The sequence below is a fragment of the Tenebrio molitor genome, chromosome 5, assembly GCF_963966145.1.
Source record: "Tenebrio molitor chromosome 5, icTenMoli1.1, whole genome shotgun sequence".
In the NCBI taxonomy this organism is placed as follows: Eukaryota; Metazoa; Arthropoda; class Insecta; order Coleoptera; family Tenebrionidae; genus Tenebrio; species Tenebrio molitor.
In genome coordinates this window covers 9,521,585-9,540,458 of record NC_091050.1, presented here as the reverse complement: position 1 = coordinate 9,540,458, position 18,874 = coordinate 9,521,585, and the positions used below count along the sequence as shown (strand labels likewise).

Genomic DNA, 18,874 nt, shown 5'->3' with positions numbered 1-18,874 from the left:
TATTATGTTAACTGATTGAAGAAATACTGTAGAATCGTTGTGCCGATAAAGAAAATAAAGGACAATTAACGGGGGACTGCTAACAGAATTGATAAAGCGACGAGGCGCTTAAATATGCAACTTCGCAAAAAAAAATCAAAACAATGTATCTCTTTGTGATAACGCCTGGTCTGAATTACTTAAGTCAAGGACAATGCTTATTTACTTTTAAAAAATCTTCGTACGGGATTTATTTTAAGCCGACTGCTCTTAGTGAAGCAACTGGATTGAGAAAACGTTGTTTTATTAATTACACCAACGCGACTACAACAAATTCTAGCTAGAACTGACTCAGAATGGAAATTAATCGATTTTTTAATAGATGAAAAGTCTAGAAAAACGCCTGCGACTAATACATATCGGTATGTGCAGACAGACGAAACATCGCTCATAATATCCCTCCTAATAAAATTAATTGCATGATTATTATGGGTACGCCACGTCATGTAATGCAACCTTGCTCACGTGATGCATTTCTGTTAAGTCTTGACGCATCCAGTAATGAGTTTATATCTTTTTTCATAAACAAACGTGAAATTTGCAGGATGTTTTTTTTTCACAATGACACCGTAATATTTAACAAAAAAAATCGTCAAGACATCAGTTACAAACATTTTAATCGCATTCTGATTCGAAAATTTGACGTATGCAACGGATGCACTTTAATCGGCCACATGTAGACTAGTGATTAATGCAGATAAAATACTGTTTGCGATGACCTGGTGTTGAATACTCTGCATATTTTCCAGCGTGCTCACCAATTACACAATACATTCAAAAAGCAATCAATCCACGAACGGGGCACAAATAAATTTTTCCTACTACGTATCTAGAAAGTTTCATCTACTGCCCTAGCAACACACTTGTAATCGAAAGTGAATCCTATCTTGCGTGTGGTTGCTAGCTACGAAAGTAAAATACTTACGCGACTAGGAGATTCCTTACGGGACGAGGAGAATTTATTTTATTTTGTGACAATTTCGATTGAGGTACCCAAATAATTAAATGGAAAACAGCAACACATTTTATAATAATATGTAGTTTAATTAGTCCAATTGAATACAACAAAGGAAAATTAATCTACTTATTCACATTTATTGTGATTTATGCATTGTTGGAAAGTTAGGTTATATCGCTCACCCGACTTGACAGGCGACAATGAGCCTAACGTAATTCCAGCGGCTCTTTCAATTCCGTCACATTCCATATTTTGCGGGAAGACTTGTTGCATAAATACCAATAACCGCAAACTATCAAACTAACATTATTACGGATTACACGCACTTACACAGTTCACGCCGTTTGAAGACGAAAAATAAAATGTTTGTAAAAGCTGTTGCTATGGTTTTTACTTCCAAGATCCAAGGACGGTCGCGATACGGCACGATTTTTGCTATTTTTTTTTAACATTATAAAATGTTGGTGCTTCGTAGTAGGAAAAATTTAATACAATACACGATGCGCAAGTTTCTTCTTTCACCGCGGAGGTTTCACGGCCCTCGGCTGTCGCCTCGGGTCTTGAACTACCTCCTTGGCAAAAAAAGTTCACTTACGCATCTGGTAATGTAAATAACTATTACGAAGTGTTGTAATTAAAAACAAAAGCTAAATACCGAAGTGAATGTGTTATGCACGGTTTTGGGTGACCGGCTACGTATTTTACTTCCTCGAACTTACATATTTTACATACTTTTAATAAAACGTGGATATCACAGTTATCACGCTACTACGAGTGAGTAAATACAACGAAAACTTTTTTCTAACTGTGAATTTATTACATATTTACAATTCCTTGAGTCACGATTTTCGTTACTTGAAAATTTTTGTCTTTTACGTTCTTCAAGTAGGTACGAATGGCGTCTTAAAAAATAAAAATGATAATTAGTACATTGAAACTGATTAGAACCAGTATAAAGATAAGTTCTAAGCACTTTCACGTTCTCGATAGTAACATTTTGTTGTAACTGATATAGTACTTCAATCGATCAATTTGGCAATTAATGGCTTCATTAAAGACTGCACCCAAATAAATAATTTTTTTAAATTTAATTTCCCAAACTATAATTTATTTACGAGCCAAAATATTTATTGTTCCGATTTTCTATTTTGCCGAAAGCACGACCGAGAAAATATGGAACTGACTTTTGCCGGATATGTTTGTGTCTCTTAAGTGGAAAATAATGACGTTCCAAAATATTTGCTTTACTTTAACGAAGAAGTTATAACCAGAATTTTTTTTTGTTGCAACCAAAATTGTACACTCGAGATAACGTGTACGAAATACTATCAATCACGCGTTATCTCGGAATTCGCTCATGTAATTTTGATCGTATCGCAAATGACTTTCTTCATAGACCAGATTTGCTCGAGACAAAATTACAGATACACTTCTGTTGACATTTTTTCACGTGGACTCTTAATGAAGAATTGTTTGCCCAGAAATTGTTTTACATTTAATCATTTTCATTTGAGAGCTTTCTGTGCTTTCCTAATCCAGTTTCTCTTAAACTCTACGTTGAGCGCAAATTAATAACCTGGATTTTATCACTTCATGCTGCTTTGAAGCATCAGGACTTTTCAGGCAATCACAGGATCACTTTAAATCGAGTGCCGCAATATTTAACCAGTATTATTGGAGTGGTATTGAACTTCAATTGCGGTCATGTATTATTAAGAATAATGAATTAGTTGTGGAAAATGGGTTAAATTCAACGATTCTTCTAATTGGATTTGATTTCTTTGGTTAATAAATAAAGACCATCGATTGTTTCCCGAATATTTGTGTACATCGTGTAAATGGTGTTTGTTAAACCTGTCCACAATGCTCGAATAAACAAACCTACGTAATGATTTTTTAAAAGTCTCTTTATTGGTCGGCTCAAATATGCACTACATGATATTCAAGGTTTCGAACGATTAGTTTAATAATATTGTCATTTGTTAACATTATGCTTGGAATAAGTGGACTATAATGTCGTTGGCCCTCAAACCAAACGACTAACAATATTAATCTACCTTCACATTAAAACTTAATTTAAAGATATTTTGTAACGACCAAAGTTTATTCACCTCGTTTACAATTTAGTTTGAAATTAAAGTTCACATTAAATTGGTGCCAAAGATAGATAGCCGTAGATTTCAGATAATGAGTATTGACATTTTGGTAAACAGCTTTATTTATAATGTACTAGATCGATCATATTGTAAAATGTACAAGAACACGGTGGAAGTGAGACAGAAGAGGCCAAGAGTATTTTGAGAAGTCGCTGTTATCGGCGCGCCAAGTAAAATACAAAATTTGTTGAAAGTGATAACAATTATCTAGAGGAGTCGAGTGAATTAATTATATTTAAGAGAAAAGATAGATGCAACAATTCGATAATTGTTATTACGCATTGCATGCACGTGAAACATGTAACCTTAGTGTGAGAGAAAGAAATAAAGTGTGTTTTAATTAATGACCAGAGGAGAACCTGATCACCTTAACGAGTCCTTGTGACTAATTTTGAAAAATTTCAGTAAACAACAAAAAGCGCTCTTTAAGAGGCAGTGCTCGTCCAAATTTATTTCTTTTGGGGCTCAACCAGGCAAATATTTTAATAATGGGGTTATAAAACAATCTCTCTGCAAATAAACAAAAAATATATATAAATTCTAAAAGAGCGGCCAGGATAGTTAGTGCGAACCGATCCGGACAGGTTAGATGTGAGGAACATACACAAATTAAAGCGCAAAATCTTCACCAGTTTCTCACCTTATATCACAGTTATTTTTACTAACAAAATAAAATAAAAATATCACAGTCAAAATACTACAGAGATCACAGTAGACTAGGTTTAAAATAAAACTCACGTTAAATTAAATCAACGAAAAAATTATAAAATCATCACTTATGAACACTGAACTGCGGTCTTCAACTTTCCGAGGAACATAGTTTTAGTAAAGTCGAAAATCAAAATGTACCGCAACACTGATGAACTACTAGAGTTGCACCAAACCACTTAGCAGATTCTAGTGAACTGAACGAGAATTTTGAAAGGACTCCGCTGAAATCAAGTGCAAATGTCGCGCGTGCGCACCGCCAAGCCAATACAAACCGATTTCCCGCTCAAAATTTTCGTATTATTTTTAATTTTCGAATCAGACATCCAGCGTACCGACGAATTTTTATGTTTTTATTTAAAGAGGAAGTGGGATGTTTGTGACAACCAATAGGACAAATCTACATTTGGACTCCCACCTACGTTAATAACAGCGTTTTTATTGCGCTCGCAAGAGGACAAATTAAGACGTCATCATCCACCACTCGAACTTCACACGCTCCAAATAGGACCTTTGTCGTGATTTGGGACCGCGATCGTCCTTGCGCATACCGGAACGTCCTTACGGGATCCGCGTAACAATCTGGACCGCGGGTGCGAGATGCGTACGTCTTCCATTTTTATCTCTGATACGTTAAACCGTATTTAATCCAATTTCAAACTAATAAGGTTAAGACTGGATTACGTCACGAATTTGTGACTATAACAACGCGACGTTTATTATCATTTATGAATATTAACTGGCGAAGGTCAGAAAAGGTTACCCAATAAATATTTAATCGCCGATCTTGTCGCCCCCTAAGAAAATATCACACGAAAAATAAAGACTTCATCTGGAAAAGTGAAATATTAAAAAATCATAGCCCTGCAACCTCAACGTATCATTTACTTAAATGATTTAATAATACGAAATCGATAGTTGGAACAGTTTCAGCTGACGACCCTCGAATGCGTCCAACCACTTGTTGAAAAGCTCTGTAGCAGTTTGGGCGAGAGCGCAGCTTAAAGCTCCACTCAATTTCATTTTTATGCTTTCGGCCCATTTAATGGACGTAATTTCCTCACTCCCAAAACATGTTTAAAATTTAAAGAACATTTAATTGTTCTGTTTGTGTCCGCGACGTATTATTTTCAGCAATTACCTTTCTCATCACGATAAATGAGCGTTCTTGCAATTAGCTAGATTTCCACAAAAATATCACCTATGCATCAATCCCACTCTGAATTATTAATACATATGTGATTTACAGTTTTTAACAAACTAGCCGTGACCACAACATGTCTATATTCCACTTTAATTTATTGTTATATTTTTGTTGTTTTCCCGCAAATATCACGATGACACAATTTCTAATGTCAAAATGGATTTTAGATACGAGACAGTTATTATCAGATCGCGAAAGACGTGGAAGGAACTGGATGCACCAAAACGTCAATTTCCGCCGTCTTTTTGTCAGCGTTTGGAAGACTTTTCACCATTTGGCCCGGGACCCGTGTCCGTGTTGATCATTATTCAACTTTACGATGAAGCGAAATTATAGCAGCAGCAGATAACATTACACACGTGTGTCCTTGAGTTGTGTAGCTTTTGACAATTTACGATTCGGAGCGGCTCAACAGTCAAATGACAGAATGTAATAAAACTTCTACCCAATATACTCATTTAAATAAACAACTACCAGTAACGAGTACGAATTTAAATTTTGTAATGATGATTTAAGCGCGACTAGTTGGATAATGACCGTTGAAAAGTGTCATCGACGAAATTCGGTCCAGAATCCAAAAGCCCGGAACAAAGACTTTCGAAATGCCAATGATTTTAGTCCCAATTTATCAGCAATAAAATTAAGAGCCGACTCCATTGAGATACCCTCTCATTATCTAAAAATTGATACAGATAAAGTACTATCGCTTGCGTAAAGCTTAAGATAACCGCGTACAGGTATCACCTGAAAGCGCGTACGCTTCTGGTGTTCATTCAAAAATCGCGATAACATCGCATCTTGACCTCCAAAGTTGTAAATAATGATCAGGATCGTGGTCTCACTCTTGAAGAACACTGAAAAATTAGATGGGCCAATCGTCCGAACGTAAACTCATTTAAATGCGTAAAGTTTAAACAAATGCAGCGTTGAAAGGATCCATGTCTGGAAGTAATTACGACTTTGGAACATGAATTGCTGCCGAGATTTGTTCCGTTCGTGTATACAAAGCGATTATACCATTTTTAAAATTAAACGATTGACTGAGCCGGGTACAAACTTCACGAATTCAAGTTTTTGCGCAAACAAGTTGCGGTCAAGCAAAAAAAGCGTGTTTTTTGGTGCACGTGTCAGGAAGCGAATGCTTTGATTTGTGCACGAATTTATTGTTATCATGTGACCATTAAGTGCAAACTACCTGAGGCACCGCAACTGCCACCATCCGTCATCCCATCATCCATTAACTGCATTGTGTGCGCGGCCGCAAAATTACGCAACAATAAGCTCGGGTCGGGATTATTCTCGTTCAAATTAAACAAATTTATGTAACTTAGCTCCTTGAATTTAAACATACCAGAATGTAAATCGAGTTAACAATAATTACTGGCAGTACGTGATTGGTTCTTGACAGAAGAGGTGATGCTAAACAAGTGTTTACACTTGTCGTTCATTGCCTTCAGTAATAACACTATTTGCATTGTCTGGCTTCTTGATTAAATTTATAATTATAGAACGAACAACACGAACCGCTTCTTTGTTCGATGGTGATTTTCTGTAAATTGAGATAAGAAGACAATGGAACGTGTTAAAAAAAATTCAATTGGAATCGTTCTGTCACTGTCGAACGAAGAGAAGTGCGCCACAAATCCTTAAAATTCCAGGCGTGTTTTGGAACGGACAAGTAGCGGTCCTTTTTAATGGCGAATATTACAAAGCTGCTATGACTTGCAGAAAGAATCCTTTCGACGAGAGACTAGGAGATGGTATTTTGTTTATCGGACAAAAATCACTCGGAAAAATACTGTATACGTTTTATTATGTATTTTTTCAGGTCTTTATTAGGGCAAAGCTCTGTGTAGTGACGCAAATTTCACTGCATGTTTACCAGATCAAGAAATTGTAAATGGAGGTCGTCGTCTACGGTTTCTTTTTTTCGAAAATCCTGTAGATTAGTCTTCAACTGTCGATTAAATTGTTTTCGTCGGGACTAATTATACCGAAATGATGGCCGTCGGTTTTTCCCGATTGGAGGTGATTTCATAAATGTGCTTTAATTGTCTCAATGCTTGTCTCTTTCTTACAAAATAATGCATTATTAATTCACTGTTAAGCAACAACGCAACTAATGTGTCTTGCGACTACAATTGGTCGCTCACAGTCAGACGCATTTCTTTAAATTATTATTCACCAATCCAGGTCCTGAGAATTCTGCATACCAGGGTGGTTCATCATTTATTATCCCTTGGAGCTTTATGTGTGGTGATCAAGAAATGTTTCAGATTTTTAATTTGATAAAAAAAATCTTGTAAAATGCATCACGTGTGGCGAAACTTTTGTGACAAAAAATTTTTTAGACTTCTTTTTAAGTGTAAAGAAAATTTGTACAATGACTTATCATTTTAAAAATGTCTGATGATGAGTGGCGAAAATGTTAATCCCCGATTAAACTTGACGGCATCAAGTACGATCCTGATGGATTCCTTAAAAGATTTGTCATAAATAGGGATCGCATTGATGTGGAGTCAGAACGTCTAAGCATGGAGATAAAAAGCTTCATTATCTCCACAAAAATTCAGTGCAACCAACTATTAAGCAGGACAATTTTACGAGTTGAATTTGGACATTTTTATTATGGTTAGGCCCGAGAGCTTTAGCTCGAGGGTTTATTTTTGGCAAGATTAATTCCAGAATACAAACTTTAACGTTAGGTAATTATTTATTTATAATACAGTTGTTTATAATACAGTTATTAAAAATAATTTGAGAATCTGACAGGAGTAACATGCAATTTGTTGACAGATGACAGTGTAGTAGGACGTTTTTACCGCGATAAACATTTTTGACTGGATGAAAGCAAGCGCGTAAAGGGAATGTTACGGGGACGTATTGAAGTAAATTAATTTGTAAAGTAGTGATATTTAGTGTTTCTGTTTCAAAATTTAGCAATATTGTTATTGAACAAGCGGTCGAAAATCGCGCCTTTGTGCATCTCTATAGAAACGGCTGGTGCCTTAAAATTAGAAAATTGTCATTTTACTGTAACTGCAACAAAAGAAAATAAATGAGTTCATGTCCGATTTTTTTTTGTGATCCGCTTGAACATAAAATAGTACATCTATTTCAGAGTAGGTCCTTTTGTGCTTCGCCCAGTTGCCGACCTCGACTTCAATCTCTGGGCTTAGCACAAGAAGACTCACTTCGACTATTTTCAAATTAAATGTACATTAACTTTTAATTTCATCTAAACTTTTCTCATAATTCATAAACAGGGTCTTTCCTATTTTTTCGTTGCGATCTTGATTATCATATTTAATTCATAAATCTGCAAACCTCATTTGACGCACAACAAAAACCACATGAATCGCGAACACACAAAAAATCTTAAGTTTTAATGATTTCTACGTCACAATTAATATATGAAACTGTTTAACAACGTACACGTATTTTCCGTACAAAATATTAGTTTTTTCTTGTCGTACTTGTATCATTTTGAGTACCATATTCTGATTCTAAAAATAAACCTGAAAAACAGTTGTTTTATGAATTAGTGAAAGTTGTCAAGTTTTATTAGCAACCACAAACGGTAGAAATTAATGAATTCAGCTCGTTCCATAAAAATACAAAGTTTTATTATTATTTAAGTGGCAAAAACATTACTGTCATCATAGTTGTCGTGGATTGAGTTTGAGAAATTTCGTATTTTTTTCGAGATGCAATTTTGGAAAAGATTGCTGAAGGTGTCGCGACAGCAACATTCTACGCAAGAAAAAAACCTCTCCAACGGCAATAATCGTTTAAAACCACTTAGCACAATTTAAGTAGCTATCAAAACACCGACAAAAAATCACTTTTCTATTCGTCCGAGAAATGCATCGCAAATTTATGGTTTATTAACAGAAAAGAAATACAAACCGCTGGAGTAAGTATGAAAGTATGTGGCTTTCTTGTCGACAGAAAAATTAACGAACCAGTTGATACTTCCATTAATTGGTGCAAGGCTGGGTCGGTCAAGGCGTTTTCACAATTTTTCGTGTCTTTATTTAATTGTGGCCGACTGTAAGCAGGAAATGCTAAGTAAAGACCTTTTTCTGCGACCGCAGGACGATTATTGAGAATTATAGGTAACCGCATTTTTTCTGCAAATATATAAGTTTAAGGCCGACAGTTAATGTTTATTTTCATGCATGAACAAACAATTTATATAAGAGTGTTTACGGTCTTATTTTGCAACTTTATAAACCTGTTAACTTTCAAGCAGACAAAAAAATCATCATCGTAAATGACCGTCGCGGTAATAAAGTTGCAGATTCGCTTGTCGGAAAGGTGTGATTTCTGCGTTGTAGTCTAGGAGAAAAAATATTCGTAATTTATAACCTCATCCATAATGAAATATGGTTGTACCCAAACCGAGAGCTTGTTGATCAAATCTATGTTAAAATATTTTTAACGGAGCTTAGTCACAAGTAAAAAATTTTCAAGAATGTTTTTTGACGTCTTTCTCATTTTTGCTTACGGTCCAGAACCAGTAATTGTTGTTCTTTCACCTTATTAGATGAAATAGTGTTGGTGTCAGAACTGTCCGTTTACCACATGGCGTCTGCTCTTTCTTCGGACCGCTTTCTCGCCTGCCTAATCCTAGGACAACAGCGTTCATCTTGACTTGGAGATTTTCAGGAAGCAAGCTCGCCACCATCCCGTCCCAGATCATAATTGCCCACGACCTTGCGGTAAAAAATTAATGACAAAGAACAGTTCTACCCAAGCAATCATGCGTCCCACCAAGTAAGAAAAACGATAATATCCAAACCGAAAATATCCGGAAGGCAGCCGCGCAAATATCCACCAAAATTAAAGCATTTCTTATTAAATCGGAATGTGTCTGGTTCTATTTTTATCTAGTGTATAACCAGTTAAAGTTTCGACGGAATAATTAATATTATAATGGCATTATAATAAATTCCGACTCGAAAATAACCAACCGGTTATATCCAGAATAGAATTTCACCGTAGTAAACATTTTTTTACAGGTGTAGTACAACAAACAAGGACGACAGACATGTTGTTCAGCCCTGTACAATTGTTTCCGAATCATTTAGTAGAGAAACAATTAAAAGTGTAGTGCTCAATGACGTCAAACATTTCCATTGCAAAGCCTGAAAATTATCGTAAACACCTAGGCGACATTTGACATTTGATGATTAATTTTGCGCGATGAGACAATGACAGTGTCTTATGACGTCAAAAACGAATCCCCGAAAATATTCCCGAATTTTCAAACACACTTCCACTTTGTATGGTGCATTTTCCTCGAAAAAATCCGATTTTTCCGGCGATGGTGTAAATCTGGGGCGACAGTTCTAGAAGCATACGCAACAATTTAAAAATTATTGCACTTTATACCAATTGTTATCCGGTGAATAATTTATTTAAATAACAATAATTGACACCAATAAAGACGACAATTTGTTAATTCACCATTACAACCGACTCTATTGAGATACAACGAAATAAAAAATCAATGACTACGCCAAACATGCCCCAACAACAACAACAACAACGCCGTTGAAACAATAGAACATTTTACACCTTGGAACGCTGCTTGGTGATTTTTGCAAATTTATGGAATTCGCAAATTGTTTATCCATATTATTCAGATTTGTTATTCGCTTCTAACAGCCGTGAGGTCGAATCGAATCGATTCAAACGAGTGTTCTTATTTGTGTTATATTCGGCATCTGGTGCAGTGACAACTGTAATTGGAGTTCCTCTTGGTTTATTACAGGATTTAATGTCCTGGACTCGATGGCGAAAACAACCACCACTAACAAGTACGTTTGTTTCAACGTGAATTAACAGTGATTGGTTACGATAATTATTTCTTTCATTAAAACCCATCCCTATCAAGTCGGACTAATATTGACTCTAACTCAGGTGCAAACTGAATAACAGGCTAATGAAATTATACAGACTGAGTAAAACGGCAACCTGCAATTAAGGAGATTGTTCATGATTGTCAGTATTCACTTTCTCTGTTTTTATCTTTGACTTTATGATCGCACTTTCATCAAAGAGCAAAATTTATAGGGTTTGTCTCATCAGACATGTGCCCAATCATGCACACACATGTTTACATTCCCATAATAATCAAAAGATAATAAAACTACATTATGACCTTTTTTAAGGGTTCAGTCGAATGTTGTTTTCATCCACGATATGATGTTGAAGGCCGGGAGTGATCTAATAACCGGCAATTACCAACGGACGGCGATCGAGATGACTGAGGAAGTCGTTACAATCCGCGAAACGCTACGACGCAGGTGGGAAAACCTGGAGATGCCACAGGTGCATGTGGCGACTTGGAAAAAATCTGGCTATTTTAGCATTCGTCATTAGCTGAAGGTCAAGATTAACAGTGATCAAGTTGTAACTCGTCCGATTTCGTCGTCCTTTCACCCAAGAACCCTTTCGCTAATTCCCGACTGTTGTTTGTGACGTCCGAAACTCCCGAGACCTTAGATATGATAAGCATCAAGAATGAGGACGCATCACTTGTGTCTCATCTAATCCCATTTCGTAACAGTCGTTCCCATCCTAATAATAGGACATTAAATGTGGCCATTGCAGTGGCAACGAAATGTCACGAGATGAGAGGTACACAGGCAACTAAACCATTACAGATAATCCTCAGGTTCAACAGACCGAAAACGAACTTTGGATTGAGCCGTCCCTTGCATGTCAGCGTGATAATGCTCCAGACGTGCTGTAAACAATGTTCGTGTAAATAAATACGAGATTCGTACCGGTACTTCCGTTTAATCGAATGGAAGGGTGAGTTTCACCATGCAAAGACACCATTCGAAAATTTTGAGGCGCGATCTCGACTGTGGCATTTCAAAAGAGCCGTCAAAGTAGAAATGCCAAAAGATACATTCGTTCCTTGCAAGTGAAAGTTCTAGACCTCGTCCATTCTTGTTTGCCTCCTATAATACAAAATATCGACTGAATTAACCTCCTAACAAAAATACAAAGATACGGTACACGCGTGAAAGTAGAAATTCTGTTGCGCAAGAAATTTTCATTGATGGAGTCTATTTTCGGAACCTTAGTTAATTAACGTCACTAAATCAAATTAATTTGTAATTGGAATTTAAATAATTACGACAAGTTGAAATCTGTTCGTCCCCGCTTAGCTCACAACTTCATAAATGTTTTTTCACAAATACATAAAACAAAGATTTAAAAAAAAAATCAAATTACAGCTTCATGCACGCACGCAAAGTGGACAAACCAGGCGGAAAAAACTCAATTCTTTATCAGAACCTTGACGATCAATAATATGAAGTTATTGACGCTATTATCCTTTTGAGTGAATACAAGTTATTAAAAACGTAATATTCGCTCATAAAAAGGTAAATTGTTCGCGATTTTTTTTATATCTTTGTAGACTTCAAGGCAAATTAATTTCATAAATTCATTACAGCACCCAATAGAAATTTGCGAATTTGTATAAATGGGTTCTGGAGGATGTTATTAAAAGAAAAGAAAGAAATTTCATATCTATATCTATACTTATTTGTGGAAAATATAGATCGCGTAACGTTCCGTTTGATGGTGTATTATTTCTTATTTTTCAGGTGATAGAAATGCGAATGTCAATGGAAAGAAAATACTTATTTGATGTTTGCTAAAGTGTTAAGGCCGCGAAACAAATTTGAACGAGTTCCAAAGAACCCGTGAATAGCTTAATATTACTGGGATTTACCATCATTTAAAAATTTTCAATTTGAAACAGAAGCCATACCTTCAGTAATAAGAGTAATTAAAAAGAAATTATGTGTCTTTGGCAATCAAAAGATTATACTTAATTTATCTAATTAAAAGAGTGTTCGCTCAACAACATCAATCAAATTAAAAGCTTTTTGATAACTTGAGTATGGTTCGACAATCAACAGCAAATCAGATAAAAACACGAAAGTAATAAAACAAAACAAAAATGAGTTCGATGTGATTTAATTATACTTTTCTTGACGGTAGTAAGAATATGTCAAAGATCACTTTCACCTCGCAGCTGGTTCTCTGAAAGTAACGTCTCACAACAATTAATGTTATGTATTATTGTACTATTTAAGATTTTTATGTAACAATTCGTCTTGTGTAGAATTGCTTCAACAAGATAACACTAATGCGGCTGATATCCAGGTTATAGTACAATACCGACCAAATAATACAAAGCAAAAATTAAAAAAAAGCACTTAGTTTTGATAATAAAATATTACTTTAGTTTGATTTAAGTAAGCGATAGTAAAACATCCGGAGTGAAGAATCCTTGAAAATTCCTCAGCAATAGTAGATTACATATATCATTAAGAGTAGAAGTGTGTCTTTTTGTGCTGCACCTGGGCAACTCGTGTTGCACCACAGTGGCACCGGTTAAATATTGGGTAATAATTTCGTTATTTCGCTTTTTTTTTTAATAGGGATAATTTAATTATTAAATATTTCGTATAATTATTGACAAATAAATCCTGAAAATGTTTTCAAATGACTACATTTGACTCGGTCGAGCAGCCTGTGGACATTTCAACTCCTAGGATTTGAAGTGTTTCAAGTCCGGTTACAAAAAAAAAAAAAAAACACTTCAACCAAAAAAATCACTTCAACCGTTTCTATAGAGATACACAAATGCGTGGTTGTCAACCGCTTGAAGATAAAATAAATTTAAAGTGGTGATAATATGGCAAAAATCACTGCAATCGATTAAGAATTATTATAAGTATTATTTACGACTCGTATGTGATAATGCCCTTTATAAATTAATTTTATAGCGTGATTAACAAAGTCTTATTTCCCGATAGAAACTTTTTTGCAAAAAAGCCGTACTTTGTTGAAGAAAACAATTAAAGCAAATAAAGTTTCAAAAGCTCAACAAAAATGCATCTGAATTTAATGGCAAATACTTTTCTTGACACGTAGTTGTAAGACTAGGTATGTCAAAATTACCTACTTTTGTTTCATTATTAGTTTTACTTTCACGAAAGTAATTTCTCAAAATGATTTTTACCAGAATTGTTATATCAATTAAGGGCATTGTGGGATAATTTATTTCATAACGAACTGTTTTAACAAAGCCCTTAATACGACAAATACATACCTCAAGTAAATCATCTTGAAGGATATGGGAATACATTCCATTTTAATTCCATCCTTTCAACAAATCAGATATTGTAAAAAAAAAAATGCTTTGAAACTCTGGGCCAGGAAAATGTAACTGTAGAACGCACAAAAAAATATTAAATAATATAGATCTTAGCCAACAACAAAGTCTTTTTTTCATAAAAGGTATTACTTTACTGCTTTTAAATAAACGACAACGGAATTTGTTGAAGGAAACGTTCACCGTGAACGATCCTTGAAAGCTCGTCCTACGCTCTGCGAATTTTTTCAGGTGCTTCCACATCGTTTGAAAACATATTCTGTACATTCATGTGTATTAAAAGTCACCAGTTGGCAGGGCAATTAGGGTAGTCACGTTGAAAATACAGAAACAATGTACACATTTGTTATTTTTTTTTAAGAAGCTGTTCATTATATTGACATGTGTCAGCAATTAGATCATATTTGCAAACAAATTGGTTATTTGTTTGACCCTGAACAGTGTTAATTTTAAGAAATTAACAAATTGCTACCGACCGCTACTGTGTAATTTGAGAATAGGCAATAAAGCTTTGGCAACGAAAAAAAATATTTTCCTGAATGAGTCGTCGTCTATGTGGGGAAAGCTGCAAGCGCTTTTTACATTAATTTGACAAATTACCGTGAAACTAGCCGCTGTGTTGTAATTAATGCATAAATTTCAATAATTAATGCAATAATAATCCCGGCGCAGGGCATGCAATGAAAATAGGAAAACTTTTTTCAGGAAATAGGATTAATTAGAAAATGGAATGGAATAATTATAGTGCATGGATGGCCGTTCGTTTACCGCCCCCATTATCGATTATTCTCATAATTTTCCGACTTACGGGGTAATTATATCTTGACGCCACAACATGAGAATCAGATAAATAATCAAGCAAAAAACACCATTGTTCTTCTTACACAACACCGCAATAAAAAATATTTTTCAGTTTTTGGACGTCAAACGTTAACAATCACCGAAGTAGTCAGTCAATAAGTGACAGCGTTTGAAAAACATTTTGATTTACCGTCAATTAACAACAATTACGTTATGGAAATGAAATCAACTTGCTATTAAAATACATTTAATATAATTGGACAGGCGTTAAATGTGATGTTAATTCTCTGCGAACCTAATGGTTGGAACACGATTAATTGTTGAAACGTATCAGAAAAGCATAATTAATAGGTGCTACTGTTGACCTGCAGTAACCGCGCAAAATAACTTCCTGACCCTGCATTTTCGAAAATTACACAACTGTGCTACTAGCAAAACACTGTTATTACTTCCACACAAAATCCGGATTTAACCAGATAGAAAGCGCGGATAATAATAAACCGGTTAAATGGTAACAAAATAATTGGCAAGAAAAGGACGAGTTTGTCTTTCTCTGATTTTTGACGATTTGGCGCGAGTTTCGGCCACGTTTTCTATCGGACGTGTTGCAACAAAGCTTTTTTTGCACCAGTTATATTTTCACACAACTTAACACTCTTCGCTTAGATTTTTTTTAAGTCTGCGCTTCAGGGTTTGACTTTTACAAATTAATGCAACTGGTAGACATTTCAGAGTTTAATCACAGAAACCTGTTCCAAAGATTAAAATATCAAAACAATGTGCCGACCTTCCAACATCCCAATGACGTCGAATTCGGTCTAGAACGGGTGAATCAAAATTTCTAGCGCCAATTACCCAAAAAAAAGTGGCGACCCACACCAATTAAAACCTTATTCTCATGATGCTGTTCTGACTTCGATTCGGGATTTTAAAAAACCCATGCGTCTCATTCATTACTCAGTGGTCGAAAGTTAATCGAAAACAGATATTCACGTGTTCAATGCCTCTTCGAAGAATTATTAATAACACGTGTAGGCCAGATTTACTTTTCGACGACCAATCAAGACCCCTTCAAACCATAAACTTGTTTATTAAATTAATTTTGAAATTTTTAGCACGTGACAAATACCTTTTTATAAAATTGCACCGATGGCCTGTAATAGCGCCCCTTTGGCGGCTTCACTCGCCTCTATTCTATTTTAATTTTTAATGCGTGCAATTTTTCTAACTCGCCAAATTCACGTCATAATATCGCGACCTTGACTTGCTTTAATAAAAAACGTTTGTAGACGGAAGTAAACAAAATTACGTAACGCGAAACCACTTAAGTACCTTTAATTTTGCCGCAGTACGATTTTTCGAAATTGATTTGGCACTTGCCCCTCGCGGGCCACTTCCGGACCCGGAACCACATCTTTCGGGTACGCTCCTGTGCTCTTACGCACATAAATTATCGCCCAAGATTCGTATGATTGACCCCGCAACACGCCAAAACAAAACAGTTTACGACTTGTGCCAATTCTACACCAACTAATTTAAATTTAAAAGCAGACCGAACGAAAAAAATAAATAAATAAAAATAAAGAAAGGTAGGTTGGCAATTAATGAGACAGGATACCTCATAACACCCTGGACCAGTGGTTCTTAACCGGTGGTGTACGTACCAACTTTCGGGGGGATCGCAAGGAGTCCGCGAAGGTTTCAAGAAGTGTTATGATATGAGCTTTTAAAGTTAAAAGAAAAAAAAGAAAGTTTGGGGTTTTAATCTTGGTGTTTCCTCTCGCTTAGGTTAAGACGGTCTTGAGCATGTGCTTAATTTATTTTATTTATCTAGGACCATTAAATACATAATACGTTTATTATTTACGTAACTACAGATACATTATGCTAGTTATAAATTACACCTGTGACTTATTATAAGTCACTTGTGATTTATCATAAATCACAGATCTTTGAAATTTTGTAAGCTAAGTGTTTTATGAAAAAAAGTCGTAGGTCGTAGATAAAACCTCTTATTTAACTTGCGAATAATGCCTATAATCCACTCTGGTGATTAAAAAACTCGCCTGCGGCTCGTTTTTTAACTTTCACCCTCGTGGATTATGATAGGCATTATTAGCTCGTCAAATAATATACTATTAAACAAAACCTAGCTTCGCATTACTAAACAGTTAAAGATGATGTGACGAAAAAGGAACGCATCGTGAAAAAGGTTTAGAAACGCTGCCCTACACGATTTTTATTTTATTTTGTGGAATTAGTGCTAACGAAGTTCCACGATTGAGCTCGATGAAATTTTTTTCAGAACCTGGCTAATCAGCAAACCAGACAATTTTTTCTTGTGCAAAAGGTAATTCAGCCGGAACATTCTATTTCACACCAAATTACAAATATTTCATTCATTCCAAAAACTTCAAGGACGTCGGTCTGTGTAAATGACTAATTTTAAACATTCAGTAATACTAATAAATCTTACAGAACACTGCTGCTAATTACTTCTTCAAAGAAACTTGTAAATCTTCTTTTCTTTATGATTCGACTCATAAATCCTCGAGTAGGATAAAATTTTACAATTCGAAGGAGTCGACAACATGTTGACAAAACCGTCAATAACGTGTTGGTGTTTTCTTGTGAATCTCCGATTCTCGATCAATTTTCTTCGTTGGGGTTTCTGGTGACGTCCTACCTTTCCAAAAATTTGCTTATTACGCACGCACCTTACGATTAGCAAGAATCTGCACGACGTGGTGCTAGAAACAGTTTGACTGCTCATGTTTCAGTTAATATTAACGTCTCCCATTGAAAACATGATCAACAACAACAATCGATAGAAGCCACGTGGCGAGTCCTGTCAACCTGTCCGGAGCCCGGTTAATTTGATAGAAAGTTGTGATATTACTTACAATGTTGCACTATTTTTAGATGCAAGCAAACATAAAATAGCCTCATGTATTTTGATCAGTTTGCTTTCTCCAAAGCGACCACAAACCGTTGCCTAAATGCCAAATTAGGTATTAGAAGTAGGTGAACGGTCGATTTTCGGTCGCGTTGGAATAAGGCTAAAACAATCATAATTATCCCGTTGAGGTTGGCGAGCCTCATTATCGGAAAAGTTCTTTATTACGATGATGAAAGGTGTGTTCCAGAAATGGCTCGCATTGTGCGAATTTTGAACATTTACAAAAAATTTGATCTAAAGCAAAAGGAATGCAAACACTATTAATAGTCGGATGCTATTTAAAAATATTGTTTATGGGGTAATGACAGAAAACTTAAAGTGTTTTGATTTTCAAACGGTTTATGAAAGTAATAAAAATTTGCAAAAAAATAACCTTTTTTGTTTACGACTAAAATACACAAAACTTGTGTAAACATAATAAAATTTAATAAATGCATGAGTAAATTTATTATAAAAATTAGTTTACCCACTTCCTGCGTTGTCGTCGTCGTGGCGTAATTACCCTAAAAACGGCAGTTATCACACAATAGACAAAATTCCAAATTAGCATGACGTGTGCGACCTTGTCCGTGCGCTAAGTAGTCTAGACTCGGCTTAACATCAAACTTAAAACTTAATCGTGGGTCACCGATTTTTGCATAACTTCGCAAACAAGTTTTCATGCAAATCGCAAAGAAAAAACAACGGAAAACGACCCGGAACCAACTTTGCCCTTATCCAGGAGCGTCACGACCCAACAACGACCATTTTACTTCGCCGCGGTGATTATGACATCTTATCTGAGCCACCAGACAGAGTCCCGAACTGTGCCAACCCATTAAGTAATCATCCCAAATTG

General features: G+C 35.5%; 1 protein-coding gene across 8 annotated transcripts in view; it reads right to left on the bottom strand.

Annotated features, from left to right (window-relative positions):
* The window catches only part of NFAT (NFAT nuclear factor), a 53,403-nt gene that overhangs the window by 8,798 nt on the left and 25,731 nt on the right, over window positions 1-18,874 (bottom strand). Inside the window, exon 1 of one of the 8 annotated variants that reach the window (XM_069048748.1) lies at window positions 3,794-4,078. The exons of 6 other annotated variants lie outside the window; for them this stretch is intronic. The gene's annotated coding sequence lies outside the window, so the exon portion shown is untranslated. Of the gene's footprint in view, window positions 1-3,793; window positions 4,079-18,874 lie in introns of those variants that run through there. One more of the 8 variants, XM_069048749.1, reaches the window with a different exon arrangement.